The 7500-nt window shown below is 46.0% G+C and overlaps 1 protein-coding gene across 1 annotated transcript in view; it reads right to left on the bottom strand.

Moving 5' to 3' along the window:
- The window catches only part of LOC119210728 (thyrotropin-releasing hormone-degrading ectoenzyme-like), a 64494-nt gene extending 63562 nt beyond the window's left edge, over positions 1 to 932 (bottom strand). Inside the window, exon 1 of the mRNA XM_037461024.2 lies at positions 1 to 932. This exon is cut by the window's left edge and continues 912 nt beyond it. The gene's annotated coding sequence lies outside the window, so the exon portion shown is untranslated.
- Positions 933 to 7500: the final 6568 nt, after the last annotated feature.

The raw sequence follows: 7500 nt of genomic DNA on the forward strand, positions 1-7500 counted from the left end.
CATTCTCATTCACATGAATATTGTGACTTTTTTTCCTGAAAACAGATTCTTTTTGTTACTAAAACATTGACATTAAGAATCAGAGAATGAAGATCTGTATTTTTAAGAAAGTGGGATTTTTAGGTGAATTTGGAACGAAGATAAAAAAAGGAGATTAATCTCCATTAATCAAGATGTTCCATAAAAAGGGAATAATTCTCTCTGTCCCTCCCGGGGGGGAAGTGGATAATCTGCGGCCAGCACGGGGGGGGGTCACCCTGGAGGAGATATGATTCACTCCGGTTCTAAACGACCGAGCTTCAAATGGCTCAATGATGCGTTTTTATCCGTTAAAGAATAATAATTAACGAATGAATCGATCCGTTTCCCTTGAGGACATCAGAGATCCGGTCATTAACGGTGCACTCCTCCGGTAACTTCCTCTACTCCCGGTTCTACCGGCGGCCGCTCGGGTGGGATCCGTTATTTCTTCTTCATTCCGCACCTGCGTTACACCTGCGCATGTCCCCGGTCCGTTGATCCGTTAAAACACCTCAGAGATCAATTCCATCCCAGCAAAGAATCCGTTATGGAGTTTGTTGGGAATCCGTTAAAAACCTTTTTTCCCACCGGAGATCGGTTTCGGTACCGGGGACCCGTTGGAAGGAGGTCCCGTGATCCGGTCGATTCGCGACAGAATAAATCCACCGGCTCCGTTTCCGTGATGTCCCCCGTGTGAGCCCCTCCGGTGCTCCGTTAACCGGAGATCTCCGCAACTTTTGAGCCCACGGAGAGCTGCCGGTGGCGGTGAGGAGGATGACGCTGATGAGGAGGAGGAGGAGGAGGAGGTCACACCGGGGAGGAGGATGCTGAAGGTGAGGAAGAGTCTCCGGCCGCCCGTCACGCAGCGAGTCCGCGCTCCGTGTGCGCGTCTCAGTGCGCGGGTACGAGCTGCTGATACAGAGGAGGGGTGGGGGGGGGATCTTTACTTTATTTCATTATAAAACCACAGTTCAGGCATAATGTTACAGGTTTTCACTTTAAAGGGTTAAAGTTGTACAGAAGACTGTGGTAGAGACCTGTCAATCAGCGTTAGGCCCCGCCCTAAAGCATCTCCTGCTTCATGGTCTGTTTGACTCTAAATGGACCATCATTCACAAAATAAACATCATGCTGCATTGAAGAAGACTTGAAACTAGAGACTGAGACCATAAACTCATGTTAACAATGTTTACTGAGGGAATAAATCAAGAGAGAAGTAGAGTCATTTCCTCATAGACGTCTATGGGAGCAGAGGAGTCGCCCCCTGCTGGTCACTACACAGAAGTAGAGTCATTTCCTCATAGACGTCTATGGGAGCAGAGGAGTCGCCCCCTGCTGGTCACTACACAGAAGTAGAGTCATTTCCTCATAGACGTCTATGGGAGCAGAGGAGTCGCCCCCTGCTGGTCACTACACAGAAGTAGAGTCATTTCCTCATAGACGTCTATGGGAGCAGAGGAGTCGCCCCCTGCTGGTCACTACACAGAAGTAGAGTCATTTCCTCATAGACGTCTATGGGAGCAGAGGAGTCGCCCCCTGCTGGTCACTACACAGAAGTAGAGTCATTTCCTCATAGACGTCTATGGGAGCAAAGGAGTCGCCCCCTGCTGGTCACTACACAGAAATAGAGTCATTTCCTCATAGACGTCTATGGGAGCAGAGGAGTCGCCCCCTGCTGGTCACTACACAGAAATAGAGTCATTTCCTCATAGACGTCTATGGGAGCAGAGGAGTCGCCCCCTGCTGGTCACTACACAGAAGTAGAGTCATTTCCTCATAGACGTCTATAGAATCTTGAAATATTGCAGAGGTGTTTTTAGGCTGTTTTGAGCAAAAAGGAAACAATTTAGTCTGCATTAACGTCCACTGAACCATATTGGGCGTTCGGGCGGGGCTTAATGCTGATTGACAGGTCTCTAACAGACCATAAAGCAGGGCACGCTTTAGGGCGGGACTACACACTAATTGAGGTCCCGATGTCACGTGACTCGTAGCTGATTTGTCCTCATGGCCGAGTCCGTCTGCAGGGTGGGTCTAATGATTCAGAGGAGCGTCCGTGTGTGTCCAATAAACCGCTGCGGCATCGCAGCGCCAATTAGAGTCCTACTCCAGCCAACTGGATCAAGGTGGGAGGGGGCTGAGGGGGGGGGGGGGGGGGGAGGGGGGTGCTTTGTGGGCGGCCCACTGTTCTGCCTCAGGGAAAATTGGTGTCGAGTGTGAAGAACACAGAAATATAATTAATGTGTGTCACTGGTTAGCAAAGTGAGTGAGTGTGCGTGTGTGTGTGTGTGCGCGTGTGTGTGTGTGCGTGCGTGTGTGTGTGCGCGTGTGTGTGTGTGTGTGTGTGTGTGTGTGTGGTCCCTGCACTTGACACCACTCTGGCAGCAGCAGCAGAGACTCTACGAAGAAGACGTGAGCGGAGGGAGAACAGACTCAAAGCTGATCCAAACATCAATGTTCCACGTTTCCTTCAGAAGCTCCAATCCGTCCGTGGTTCACAGCGGAGCGGCGTGGAGGAGGCGGAGGAGGCGGCGTGGTCACAGCACGTTCCTCTCTTACAGACTTCCACAGAGAGCTGCACAACCCTGTGTAACATTCATAGATGTCTATATGCCTCCATCGTACACCTTGAATACGTCTGTCTCTTTAAGAGACCTCCCTCAGAGGCACAAGGTGCTTCTCCAGCTGCATGTGACGTGAAGAACAAAAGCTCCTCAGTCTCAGGTCCTCAAGTCGGGATCGAGTGTCCATCGTAGAGTATTAGAAACAAACCGACGACCCGGTTCATATTTAATCATTAATCATTAATAAAATGCATTCAGAATACAGCCATGATTCTGGAACAGTGTAATCAATGAAGTGAAATGAAAACGTCTGTCATTTTAAAACTGTAATCAATAGAATAATACCAATGTACACTACAGCTCTGATTGTATTCAATGTAACCAACTGAAACGCATTCATGTAACACCTGATAGCACCACAACTGGTATTGACTGAGTTACATTGAACTCACCAGGAGCCCCCCCCCACCCCCCAGGGGGCGTGGACGCTGACTTTCACACCTTCACTGATCTGTGTGAATACCTGTAGGCAGCCATTGTTCGCTGGCAGGAGACCATGTGACCACGTGATGGTCAGAGGACGGATGAGTGACCTGTTGACTGCAGAGAAGGTTTTTAGCACTTTTTCTTTAATTGAATACTTTTGTGTCTCCTGGAGCTGAGAGACACGTGCAGCCTTTTAAATCCATCCTCTTTCTCAACGTGACAATTGTGTTTGTACGTGTGACTTATTATCTCAACATGCTGAGGATGTCAAACTGGTTTACAGTTAAAGTGTGTGTGTGTGTGTGTGTCTGTGTGATGCTGATTGAAAGTGAGAGCTTCTTGATTGCATCGACCCTCCATGGAATTATTAACATACACACACACACACACACACACACATACACACATACACACACACATACGTAACAAGATGCAGTCGAGCACTTTACCGCTTTTCTTTACAAATAAGACTTCATGCAGATGAGGCCGAGATGAATGAGCTCGTTTGAAGGTTTTCTCCCACTGAAAAGCTCTTTGAACAGGAAGCTCGGGGGGGGTAAAAGTTTCAGGTTAAAACACGGGGTAAAACATCCTTAATGATAAATGATGTTGACTTTAAACTCATCTGGACAGAATGCTACTTGTTGCTTTGCATGTGAGGGAAAAATGACTTTGAATGAAAAATCCCACTGGTGTGAAATGTTCAATTCAGAAGTCCTTAATGATCCTACCTTCAGTGCCAGTGGTTTCAGGAGCAGCTATTGGCTACGCTAAGCTAAGCTAAGCTAAGCTAGCTGCATGTCCTGAACCTGTCTCTGTCAAACCAGGGAAATAAAACACAGAAACACTTTAAACCAGTAGAGCCTATCGGTGTGGATCAGGGTCAGGATCAGTATCAGAGGTCAGAGGTCGCAAGGAGATGGGCCACATTAAATAAATGAAAACAATGGACAAAAGGGAACAGGTGTGCAGGTGGGTGTAGGAGTCATGTGATCTGGCGTGGAGGAAAAGGTACGAGGACACCCGGTGGACAGGTGGAGTAAAGTCACATGAACATGAACTGAAAAAGTTTTTATAAAGTACATACTGTAGGCCTTTATAAAAATAAGAATAAAATACATCTTTGTGTAAACAGGAATGCAGCTTATTCCTAATGAGAAGAAATACAAATGATTTATTCACCAGAGACAAAGCACCATGGGACCCGACTCACTGCTTCTAGAAGACTGGATGGAAACAATGACCATGACCACGATGGTCCCAGTGAATCTGAGATGAGTCCCTCACAGGGGGGTCATGGTGACTTTAGGGGGCGGAGTCCTTCCACAGGTGGTCATTCTGTGTTTAAAGGAGCCGAGGCTGCTGGGAAGAAACCGGGGGGGACAAATAGACAGTTTGTTCATTATTCTAATTTCCTCCTAATGACTTCATGGTTGATGCATCACCATCTGGATCACGCACACACACACACACACACACACACACTGTGATAATGCAGCCATTGAGTCTAATGACAACGCGCCGCTTGTCGTAATGAGACGCTTTCTCACATCAATTCTGGCGCAAAGCATCATGGGTGAACGATAGGGTCCTCGTCGCCATGGCGACGGCTTAGTCCTTGCGAGCGCTTTACCTTTCGAAGGGAGGTCGGGTCGCCAGTTAGTAACTGGAGGGGGGCAGCGTTGCCAGGTCCTCGGTGACACTCGTCCTGTTCAGTGCTCACAGTGAGTCAGCACAGTGAATCAGGCCGAGTGTGTGTGTGTGTGTGTGTGTGTGTGTGTGTGTGTGTGTGTGTGTGTGTGTGCGTGTGTAAGTGTGCGTGGTGCTCAGACAGAGGCACTCGAACTAAATTGCCCCCCCGGTGCCCACAAAGCCTCTGGAGCTGGCAGCAGTGTCTGAGTGTTTAGGCCCCACGATGCCGCGGTGCAACAAACAGCTGCTTCGCTGTGACCCCTTCTGTCGTGTCCACGGCAACCGGCGGGCTGAGGGCGACAAGGGAGTGATTACCTCGCATTCTCTGTAGTGACCAGCAGGGGGCGACTCCTCTGGTCCCATAGAAGTCTATGAGAAAGTGACTTTAGACATTTAGAGTCACACAGGCCATACAGCGGGGAGGCTTTAGGGCGGGGCCTTACACTGGTTGATATGGTCACTTCCTGTTCACTGGTCGGAAAAAAATCATCTTCAATACGGCATAATGTCACCATTTGAATCCATGGGATTCTTCCCTGGGTTTCATGTATGATATACATATACATATACATATCCATATATACACATGTATACATTTATTTGAATGGAAGAGCGATGGCCTTCTCCTCCTTTCCTCTGAAATGATGTCCGCTTGTTTGCGCTCTCTCCATCAGACGCCTCGACAACTACGCCGTCCTCTGGTACTGCGGCAGCACTACGGCAGCCGTGAGATGCCATAACATCTGGATCCAGAGGTGGTCGGACGGGGAGCAGCTGTGTGAAGACAGTGAGGTAAAAAGGTATTCATTCAGCTATGAAACTTTCCTCCAGGCAAACAACGTCACGTTGACGTTTTTCTTAACCTCCATTACACCCCTAAGTGTGCATGTGCTCACACACATACACACACACACACACACACACACACGTGCATGGACACACAGGGAGCCTCAGTCAGTGTGCAATACGTTCCTTCAGGTTACACCACTCTGCAGAGATGATGGATGCAGGATATAACATTTATCTCTGCAGGCCATTAAGAGATGAAATGAACATGACAGAAGGATGGATATATAGATATATGGATGGGGATATGTAGATAATATATAGATATATGGATGGGGATATGTAGATAATATATAGATATATGGATGGGGATATGTAGATAATATATAGATATATGGATGGGGGATATGTAGATAATATATAGATATATGGATGGGGGATATGTAGATAATATATAGATATATGGATGGGGATATGTAGATAATATATAGATATATGGATGGATGAGAGACGGATGATATCTAGATATACCGATGCATAATGTATAGATATATGGATAGATGATATATAGATATATGGATGCATAATGTATAGATATATGGATAGATGATATATAGATATATGGATGAATGATTTATAGATATTTGGATGGATGATTTATCGATATACGGATGGATGATATATAGATAATATATAAATGGATGGATGGGTGATGGAAAGCTTATATGGATGGATGATAGGTGGATGATAGATATACGGATAGAAAATGTATAGATATATGGATGAATATTATATACATGATATATAGATATATGGATGGATTATATATAGATGCATGGATGGATGATTTATATATATATGGATGGATCTAATGAAGAAAGATGACAAGTATCAATATAAAAACTGAATTCAATTAATAGCAAATAACCAACCAATCAGAGCACTTGATGGGTTTATGTGCACCTGGATTGTTACAGCGACCGTTAATGCAGCAGATGAAGGACCTGGAGGACCGGTCCTCACTGCAGAGAGTGTGTGTGTGTTTGTGTGTGTGTGTGTGTGTGTGTGTGTCTGTGTGTGTGTGTGTGTGTGTGTGTGTGTTTCCAAGAGACTGAGTCAGAGAGACAGATCAGTATTGGATTTTGAGTCATTTATATTCAACAAGGGTTCGCTGAAACTCACACCGCTACAGTATGGTGCACACACACACACACACACACACACACACACACACACACACACACTATGGATCCATTAGAAGTTATTGTTTGCTGGCCCGTTTCCGTGGCAGCTTGCAGCTTTTTACCAAATGAACGCCCCCCTGGATTCCATTCCGAACTTTATTATCTCGTAAGGAAGATTTGTTTTATTTATTTTACTTTCACGAAGAAAACAATAAAAACACATTTAAAAAATCAAGATGTCCGCAGCAGATGCAGAGCAGCGCGGCAGAGGGAGAATTGGGTTGTGCAGGAAGCAGCAGCTGGTTACACACATCTGTTTGGAATGTGGTGAAGTTGATCACATCAGCGCTCTCAAGGCCCTCTGACGCCCGCTGCAGCAACAGCTTTTATTTTGGTAGGACGGGAGGAAAGCAATGAAGGAGCGGTTGAATATGCGCGATCGATGGGATAAATGCTTTTCTGTAGGACTAAAAACCCCACATTAAAAGTTATAGAAAGGAATTCAAAGTGTTTATACACTGTCCCAGGAGGTGGGGTTGTTAGCTTAGCTTAGCATAGCTTAGCATAGCTCAGATCCACACATTCAGAAAACATTTTAGAAGCATGAATATAGACTTGTTTTTACCTTTTTACAAGTTACATCACCAGTTGTAGCCTTTACGTCTTATTGTTAAAGATAAATAAAAGTTATTGCTGCCGATCTTCATCCTGTCGCTTTGTTTGTCTTCATCTGATTTACAACGTGAGACGTCTCTCCAGCTGAGGCA

Source organism: Pungitius pungitius, chromosome 2 (genome assembly GCF_949316345.1).
Source record: "Pungitius pungitius chromosome 2, fPunPun2.1, whole genome shotgun sequence".
Classification (NCBI taxonomy): Eukaryota; Metazoa; Chordata; class Actinopteri; order Perciformes; family Gasterosteidae; genus Pungitius; species Pungitius pungitius.